Below are 10,412 nucleotides of genomic sequence, written 5' to 3'. Positions count from 1 at the left end.
TTCTACCGAGTCAGCCCACTCAGGCACGAGTCACCAACCCCAACACCCCACGTCGAGTCACCCTTCATTTGATTTGAGCCGTGCTAAGCCATGACGTTCTCCACCACAACCGATTCTCTTGCCTCCAAAAAATCTATGTAATAAATACAAGGGATCTCTCTCCACTCAGTAGAATACATAATATGTCTACGTGTAAGCCACATAATTATAGAGAAGTGCTATTATTTGCCCCCTTTTTTTCCCTGGGCCAGCCCACTCCAGTGTATTTGTGACTACCCTTTTACACTGCTAGTGGGTGGCCCAAGGAAGGAAAAGAGGCAAATATATCATTTCCCTAAATTTTCTTATTTGTTAAAGGTTTGACTAAGTACGGTGAGATCACATTAGAGTGTTGTACGGCATACTGGGTCCCAGCTTTGATTTATCCAAACCTTTCATTATGAGATCCATTGATCTAAACGGTTTGGATCATTCTCCGAGCATAATGAATCCTCACCAAGTTGAGGATAGGAGGAAGCCCCAATCAGGGATTTCCAGAGCCTGGAAGACACGAATTCTTGTGGTAGTTGCATTCGGGCTCCTTGGCCTGCTATAAGCCACATGTTCTCCTGAGGCTATTGATATTCGGACTACGATGTTTTGATAATTAAGTAGACTAGCTCACCTTGTCTTTTATAATTCCCAATAATCTCTTAGCAGTCTGTTAGAAAAGATCGGACAAGGTGAGTTAGTCCTGTTATCAAAACATGGCAGTGGGAATATCAGTACCCTTCTCCCAATTGTCTGTACTTGATAACAGCCACTGTTATGATACACATTTATCACGTTTTAATCATTAGAAATGGAAAATGATATGGGCTCCTATGAAGGTGAAGGGATTCTCTCTCTCTCTCTCTCGCTCATATGAGCCATGAAGATATCTTCTGTCTCTCTCTCAGTTGTATAATATACATAGTAATAAGGGAATTGCTAGTGTCCGTAGCAAAAGGCTTTTCGCAGCTGGTCTGTTGCATTTCAGACCAGCCACCTCGTGAATGGAGACAAAAGCTGGTCTGAAGTGCGACAGACCAGCCGCGAAAAGCCTTTTACGATGACTTGCATGAGAGGACAACACCTGAGCTCACTTTTTTAGAAGATATTGTCTTATTTCAAACAATCATCCGAGGTGGCTGTTCTTGCTTGCAAAATCAGCGGCAAATGGCTTTCAATGAAATTGCCTAGCAAATCTCTAAATAAAATATTGGGTGGGGATACCTATGCCATAAAAAAAAAGAGTAATGCCAGGGAAACCGAGAGTACCACAGAAAAGGGAACCGGACAAATGGGTTCTCGCCACAATATCACAAGTCTGTGCCTGCCTTAGATTTAGGAAAATCAACAAAAACAGATTTGTTTTTTGCACACATGGCATATTCTCATTGCAGGTCCCTTGCTCTGTGGTACTCTCGGTCTCTAATAAAAAATTATGGAGAGATATCCTCTTATCTTATACGATGGTCCCTACCAAATCTTCTTATCTTATACAATGGTCCCTACCAAATCCCTTAGTATTATAATGCGCATCGTAACATTAGTGGGACATTTGTGCATGAAAATTCACTAGAATATATTTTGTACGAGAAAATCAAGCTTTATAGATATGTTGCATGCGTGAAATATTTGGGCGATCTTTGTAGATTTTATCCTGCTGCTCAAATTGTAAGCACGCATTGATTTTTTGTAGAATCTCGTAGATGAACGGTTATGATCACGAAAACAATCACTAGAAAAATATAGGCCGACACTGCACACTTCCTCTCTGTTACAGCATTCCGTGGTGAAAGATCATAGAAAATCAAGATTTTATATGATGAGTGGTCGGACATGCCCACATGTTACAATGGAAGTACCACCGGATCAAAATATCAAGGGTGGTACTTCCATTGTACCATGAACACGAGCATGTCCACTCGGACACCATATAATTTCTCTACTAAATCATGAACGTTCTCCATGTGAGATTTTATATGGTGTCCAAGTCCAGTGTAGGACTTCCCGCCCTTGATATCTGATACAACAGCAGCAATGACAGTACTTTTGTCATACCACAGATATTGGACTTCACGATCGGGCACCATATAAGTTCTCTTATTTGCTATGCGCACGATTAGATTTTTCTATGGGAAGTGATATATTCATCCCTTTTTTACTCGGGACAGCCCCTTAAATACACTAGAGGGGCTGTCCCAAGCAAGAAAAAGGGGCTAATTTATCATTTTCCTTCTTCAAAATGTACTTTGGGCCCTCTTTATATGATGGTCTAAATAGTTCATTTGTTGTGTGCCACAACCTAAATAGGTTGTACCCATGGTTTTAAATGAATTTTGGATTTCGGTCAACACCACGGTTTTAAATTTCGGTTTCGACTAAAATTTCGGACCTATCCGAACCGAAGTTTCGAGCGAAATTTGGTATTAACGCGTGAAACCCTAGTTTTTTTGGACTAAATTTCGATCGAAATTCTTTGACGGAATAAAAAATTAATATTTTATTATAAATTTCGACAAAATTCCAGAAATTTACTAAATTTCGAACAAAATTTGGTAAAGTTCGCGAATTTCGGTTTCGGTACGTTTCGGTTTCGGTCGAAATTTAAAACCATGGTCAACATCGAAATCGAAACGGCCGAATCTGAAATTGCCGAAATGTGCCAAATTTTGGTCGAAATTTCAGGAATTTCGTCAATTTTGACCAAATTTCAAAAAATATATTAATTTTTTATTCCTTTACCAAATTTCAACCAAAATTACTGAAATTTCGGCCCAAATAACAGACATTTCGTGTGACTTTATCGAATTTCGGCCAAAATTTCGGGATTTCGGCTAGTTCTGAAATTTATGCCGAAACGGAAATTTCAAACCATGGTTGTACCCCGTAAATCATCTCCATAAGATGATCCTAATCCGCTTATCTGTGGAGGGACTGCACATCTTATGGAGATGATTTACGGGGTACATTTGTGCCCAACAAATGAACGGTTTGGATCATCCTATGAAGTGGGCTCACTATATATATTTTTTGAAAAATGCTGGACTTCACACGGACTCTTGTAAAATCACTTCTCCACATGCATTTTACAGTGAGAGTGGAGGTGTATGTAACAATTGATATTCAAATTTTCAAAGTATAAATGCAACATATAGGACAACTAGTATCATCATGAGGGAGGGCATGAGAGGAAGAGGCTATGAAGCACGTGAGTCAGGAGAGAGTGAGAAAGGCTGAAAAGAAATCCTTTACTACTAAAAGGGAAAATCCCTGAAAAATCGTCTGCTTCTTTCCTGCTATTTCCTTATGCGTCCCGCCTTAATTTCCATAAAACTCCCAAGTATGTCCCTTTTCACTACTTCTTTTTCATCATTTCCGCTTCTCATATGCCTTTCCACAAGAGTTAAAAAAAGACGCCAGCTGTCTCCTTTTTTGCCTTTTTTTCCCCTAATTGTCAAAAAATTTCAATTTTATTTGTAGTTTTGACCGTAATTGTCATATTCTAGTACCCCGTTCGGTATTTTTTTCGTAATTTTTCTGCTTTGCTTCCATTTTCCCGTAATTTTTCATTTAAAACTTAGTAGCTGCTCATGATTATTATTTGTTGCTATTATGTATTGCTAACCACCTTTGCACAAACTGTACTTCGCAGCAAATGATGGGCGAACAAGCAGAAAAGTACGCTCGGCGAAGGTGGCTAGCAAATCCCTATAAAAATAAATCTTGATTATTATTTATTGCTATTATGTATTGCTAGCCACCTTTGCACAAACCGTACTTCGTAGCAAAGGATGTGCGAACAAGCAGAAAAGTACACTTGGCGAAGGTGGCTAGCAAATCCCTATAAAAAAAATCTTAAAAACATACGGCAAAAAACCGGTTGACCCGAAAAATTTCTCGCGTCACTTTGACCCGGCCAGTTTGACCCATTTTCCCATGATTTAGAGGGAAATGATGCGATTATGAGAGTTTTTATATATAGTGTAAGTCCTTACAGTGAGTATTGGTTTTCAAAAAGCATTGTATGGCTTACATCTTAGGATGATCCAAACCGTTCATTTGATGGGCCACAATGTAAGTAGGTTGTGTGCCAAAATTCATTTCCATAAAATAATTACAACCCTCCAATCAATAAATGTTTCCTAAATATGACGTTCTTCTATAGACTGCATGGCTAGGATCATCACATGGAAATGTGTTTTTTGGGAACATCCTATTTATGATGTGGCCCATCAATTGGACGGTTTGGATCATCCTATGGTGTAAGTTACACAATACTTTTTTTTTAATAGGGAATGTAAGAAATATGTTTTTGGTTTGCAAGCTTTGTCACAAAATTCTTGTTACAATATATATGGTGTAAGCCCATGTAGTGAACTATTTTTTAATAAGCCGGTAGGTGTCCCCACAAAACCCCAACTTACCTATCAAAAATTTGAGTGAATCTTTTACCGCCTACACCATAGGATGATCCAAGCCGTCCATTTGATCATTCTGAAATGATGATCGCATCCCTACAATCTATAGACAAATGACATAATTTGGAAACCCCGCAACTGTGTTGGGATCATCTTATGGAAATGATTTTTGGCATACAACCTATGGTGTAAGTTCGGACAATCAAGTATTTTTCAAAAGAATCGTACGCCTTGTATCATAGGATGATCCAAACCGTCCATTTAATGGGTCACAATATAAATTGATTGTTCCCAAAAAATAATTTCATATGATAATTCCATGCCCTTCTTTTAGAAAAACTTCCTACTGTATCCTATTAGCTTGGGGCATTTAAGTCATTTTGATGCTAGAAGTTTCTCAGAATGAGAAATGATTTGAGGGTACAATCGTCAATTGCATACGAAAAGTACCGACATATGGTACCTGTCTATGACAATTACGAAAAAAAACTACCAAAAAGAGGTATAGACATATGACAATGACAAAAAAACTACGTTATATGACGCATTCAGGACAAGTTACAAAATATTGACGGATGACGAGCACCTGAAGAGGAACAACAATTATGGAAACCTCTATCGATTGGAGGGCTACGATCAACCTATGGAAATGATTTTATGGGCATAACCGATTGATGTTGTGTTCCATCACATGGACGATTGGATCAACCTATAACCCTCTATAGATCGGAGGGTATAGAGGGTTAGGATCAACCTATGAAAATTATTTTTAGGGCACAACCTATTTAGGCAGTGGCCCATCTAATGGACGGTTTGGATCATCCTATGGTACGGGCCATACCGTACATTTTAACAAAGTGAGGAGTGTGATCATCAAAATACGTGAGTAGTGCCATTATAAAATATGGCAGTGAGGACATTAGCACTATATATAATTTGAAACCATCGATGTTCTTGGATATTCCCACGAGGGTCGGGTTCAACCCGAATTTGGGTTGGGTCGGGTTAAGATTTTTCGCAAATCGGGTTGGGTTGGGTTGGGAAAAATCAACCCGAATTGGAAATCGGGTCGGGTCGGGTTGGGTTGTCGGGTAACCCGACTTGACCCGAAACCCGAATTTGGGTTCCATCTGAAGAAGTTCTGTATATGTGTTTTTCTTTTTCAACATTGAAATAGTCTCCATAGTCCACAATGGACGGTTTGGATAATCCTATGGTGCGGGCTATACCGTACTTTAATCAAGTGAGGACTGTGATCATCAAAATATAGTACTGCGGATAACATTTCCCTTTGTTAATTTTTAGTCCTTGTTTGTTTTGGATTTTGAGAACCGATTGTGAGTTAAAAACTGATTATTGGTGACTCACTATTGGTTCCCAAAATCCAAAACAACCCGGCTTGAGTTGAGGTAGTCAACAATTGGTACCATATCAAATTGGGTCAACCCGACCCAACCCAGCCCGAATTGAAAATCGGGTTGGGTCGGGTTGAGGAAATTGCAAATCGGGTTGGGTCGGGTTGAACACAGCCGGGTTGGACATCGGGTTGGGTTGGAAAAATGGGTTCCTCGAGTTGGCCTCAACCCGACCCAAGTTACACCCCTAACTATGACGAAAAAACTACTTTTCCTTATTCACTATGTGAGGGTCAAATTACGGAAAGTTTGATATTACGAATGTAGGACACTTGTAAAAATATTGACGAATTCCAGGCATCTTAAGAGGAACAAAAATTATGGAAACCTCTATAGATTGGAGGGTTAGGATCAGCCTATGAAATGATTTGACGGGCACAACCTATTTATGTTCTGTTCCATCACATGGATGGTTTGGATCAACCTATGATGTGGTATGTACAATTCTTTGTCGGCCCGTGCATTGTACGGGGCCCTTGCCTTCAATGCTGCAATGTCCCTGCCATTTCACTTAGTCGGATTTGTCTAGGGTACTTTCTCCATTTCACTGCTGCAATATCCCTGTCATTTGCCATGTTATTTGTGGGAATTCTTGTTTCTGTATATTTTTTTATTTCTCAGTCGGAAATCCTGATCAGGTGCCTATGGTTTTCAAAAGAAAATCCGTATAGACTGTATAATATCTATTCTAACTTGATTTACATTTTATTTTTATCAATCTTAGTAGGTAAAATTGTTACTAAGAGCCCAGTCTCTCCGATGGATCAAAAGCTTTGGGAAGAGTTGTGCGTGTTCTGCTGATGTTTTGAAATAGGGTTTGGAGATTTTTATCATGCTTTTTGTTCTTTGGTTCTTAGAAACCGCTAGATAGCGAGATCTTGTTCGGTGGTGGAAGCTAGCAATTGGAGAATTGCATGTTGATAGGTTACTGAAATGATAGAATTAGGTTCTGCTGGAACTATCATTATGGTTTGATTTTTTATAGATTCGAAACTTGATGCAGATTTGCTTAGGTTTGTGATATGTATATGATACGTTTACAGTCTTATCTCTCTGCCTCTCAAACACTCTCTCCTCCTTGCAAAAAAATATCCCCTTTCTTTCAAGAAGAATGCTGAATTGAAGGGAGCCTCTGGAAAAACTCAGTTTCAGGCAAACATTCGATCCATGCCACCCCACAACATTTATTTCTTCCTCCAATAAATCAGAGAAGTTTATTTGTTCTTTCAAAGAAATTTTTCCCAGTTTCTTCTACTAATTGATCATATTGCCATTTCTTTTATTATTCTAATATAAAATTTCTTCTGAAATTAACAATAATTACGTAGTAATATTGAACAATATTTGAACAATATTTTTAAAAAGTTATACTAATTCATTAATAAATATTGAAATAAACAAATTGTAAAATACCTTAGTAGCAAGTGCATATTTTACTAGTGGAAAAAAAAGAGAGAGTCGGTGCTTCACTAGTAGTGTCATATTACCGTTCAATGAGCATCGATAATAGCACTAAAAGCGGCAAAATCAAGCATATATGTATATAGAATTATAAATAGAGGATGGAAAAAACTTTTTTAACGATTGGTGTTTTTGTTTAGGATAGGAATCATCCTACAGCATGGTGATGATCAGGCTCATGAATATTGTGGACCTACACCCACTCTGTAGCACTATGATTGCTCATAAGATCAACGATCCTGAATTCCTGATCACCAAGCACATATGCTAAGTGTGCATTGGTCATAGTTGTTTTTATTTATCAAGGCAAAATTGACATGGTAGTTGATCTCTAGATAGAAATATGCACAAACACATGCATATAAATAGACATATGTGACTGAGTCGAGTCTTGTGGCTCGACTAATTCCTGAAGTTATGTGAGTTAGAATATATCAGTTCTTGTAAGATCTGACCATTGGATTATTGTTTGTATAGTGAATTGAGTAGTTAGGTTAGATTAGATAGTTTAATTAGATTATGATGATCTCCTTCTATCATTATCTCTCCAACCTTATCTCCTTGGGCCTTGCTTGGATTGCAGGAATTTTCTCAAAAAAGTTTATAAATGAAAATATTTCTGAAGTTCCTACATTTTTAATTTGTGCACGAAAAAAAAAGATAACCTAAGCCAACCCTATTCAATTTTTGTTTAGGACCTTCAATTTATGATAATATCCCTCTAAATTAAATATAATCATAACATTTTCCTCTAAATTAATCGTGGAAAGAAAAAATTTCCCAAGAAAAATCTTTTCATCAAAAATATTTTCTTGCAATCCAAATAGGGTCTATATGAGCACTATTTAGGGCCAGTTAATTGTAATGATTTAAGATTAGTCACTATGTCTTGTGTTCGAGTCACGGAATGGACGACTTGCGAGAAAGACTACATAGAGCAACTATAGTAAAAGCCGACACATAGTAGGCTGCTAATGGAAGGGCAACCTGTGAAAAGAGCTAGTGGGTTGTCAGGGGCGTTTTGCAGAGCGTAGTGGAATGTTATGAGATCCTAAGTGGTTTATGAGATCCTAAGTGGTTTAAGGCTCTAGCCTAACACAATCCATAAGTCCCAGGGCTTTTGGCTTGTTAGTTGTGAAAAGGCATCCTTTGTTTCAAGACTGACTTCTTGACTACTTAACTAGGAGTTAAAAGAAGTTACTATTCGCAAAAAGCTATCAAAATCTAATAAGAAAGTGTTTAACAAAGTGAGGATTTCTTTGTTGAAAACAAAGGAGGGTGGATATCATTTGATGTACACCCAAGCAAGATTGGGCGCAACTTGGTCCTTTTTAGGATGAAGTTTTAATAAGATTTAGGCCAATAGAGTTTACGGAAATTCGGCCTACACTCAAACGCACTCTAATAAAGTTTTCTATGGATAACTCTAATAATTATTTACATATAATCTGATATGCAAATCTTTTTGAAGTCGCATATGATTAATTATTTGAAAAAGGGTTAATAATGGTCGTAGAAATGACATAATTAATATTAGGGAAATGCTTTATTCGCTCCAATGTTAAAGATAAGTCATATACAAAACTAGAGGTGGCTGTCCCAAATAAAAAAAAAGGGGGGCGAATATATCACTTCCCTTAATATTAATGTCTTCCAAAGAGACCTATGTCCCATTTGCAAGCAAGACTAGCTAAAAATAACCTTATTAGCAAATGAAAACTAATTTTGGTAGCTCTCAAAGAGGCCCTTCTACTTTTAAGTGACTGCTATTTATGACTATCCTTGTCAAGAATAGGGACTATACACATCAATAAATCGGAGAGATGCATCAAAAGCCCTGAAAAAATAGGACTTTTATGAATTTCTCATGCTCAGTCCATTCACGTCATTCTCAAGTCTATCCCCCTTCAAGATTGAAGATTCATCTCATTTGTTGTCAACTTTTTAGGCATCAAATCTTGTTCATTTGGTTTGATTTGGTATCATTAGAAAAAAAATTCTATTACCTATCTAACGAGCTCAATATCGCATAATTTGGACGTGATTTGAGGAAGTTACGAGCGATTTACAAATGTGAGACATGTGCATTACAAAATTCCTATTTTAGGGTTATTTTTGTCAAAGATTTGAACTATATTTAGGGTACTTTTGATGAATGACTAAGATTAATTGATTGGGTCTTAAGTTAGCTTTATGATTACTTTTTCTCATAAATAGATGTTATCTAGACATTGCAAGGGACTTCTTGGAAATGGTTGAATGAAAACTAGCCTTTAAGCTTTTGAGTACTATGAGAACTTTTGAGTACAGTGATCGTAGAGCCCATTTTCTTATTTTTTTTCTATCCATTTTGCTTCTGCTGCTACGCAACAAGGAACTTAAGAGTTTTTCAACTGCATCAAGAACCTAAAAGCATTGAGTTTTGTAAGCCTTAATCTGATGGATGGGCTATTCGTTTAGCATGGGCCAAGACTATTTCCATAAGATATGTTTTTCAACCGATGGAATCTAAAAGTAACTTATGTTTGCGAACTTATCAGATTGGGAAATGTTATTGGCACTCCTTGTTTGAGTAATGGCACGCCTCACTTTACTAAACACTTTTTTGATTAACTCTTAATTATTTACCGAGAATTGTAGCAACCTTTCAACAACTAATTATAAACGTGTAGACAAAGAGATAAGGGTGTTATTAAATAAGGGAATGCTAATATCATTTTCCCATTAGATTACGTTTATCAAATAAAAATGGTAACAAGAAAGGCCCAATGGGCCTAACCTTATAGCCCATAGGTGAGTACGAATGTTATTGGGCCTATGTGGGTGGGGCATGGTAAATTAAACTGGGTTTACCAGTAGTGGCCCGTTGACACTTGATATACACATCAAACTGGGGAATTGCTTGGAGTGACTCACTTCGCTTCAAAAATTCATCCAAAACACTGCAAAACGCAGCTTGAGAGTCGAAAATTAGAGAAACCTATGGAAAATGTTGGATTTGTCAAACACCATTCTCCATTTAAAGCGCTGCTGGCAAGGATTAAAGAATGCAACTCTAGTTTTTGTGCTTAACTTTTTCTTAATCATCCAT

This window comes from Tasmannia lanceolata, unplaced genomic scaffold, assembly GCF_043159265.1.
Source record: "Tasmannia lanceolata isolate RefF3 unplaced genomic scaffold, GAP_Taslan_0.1 ptg000012l, whole genome shotgun sequence".
Lineage (NCBI taxonomy): Eukaryota > Viridiplantae > Streptophyta > Magnoliopsida > Canellales > Winteraceae > Tasmannia > Tasmannia lanceolata.
The sequence above is the reverse complement of the archived record's forward strand: the minus strand, read 5'-3'. Positions refer to the sequence as shown.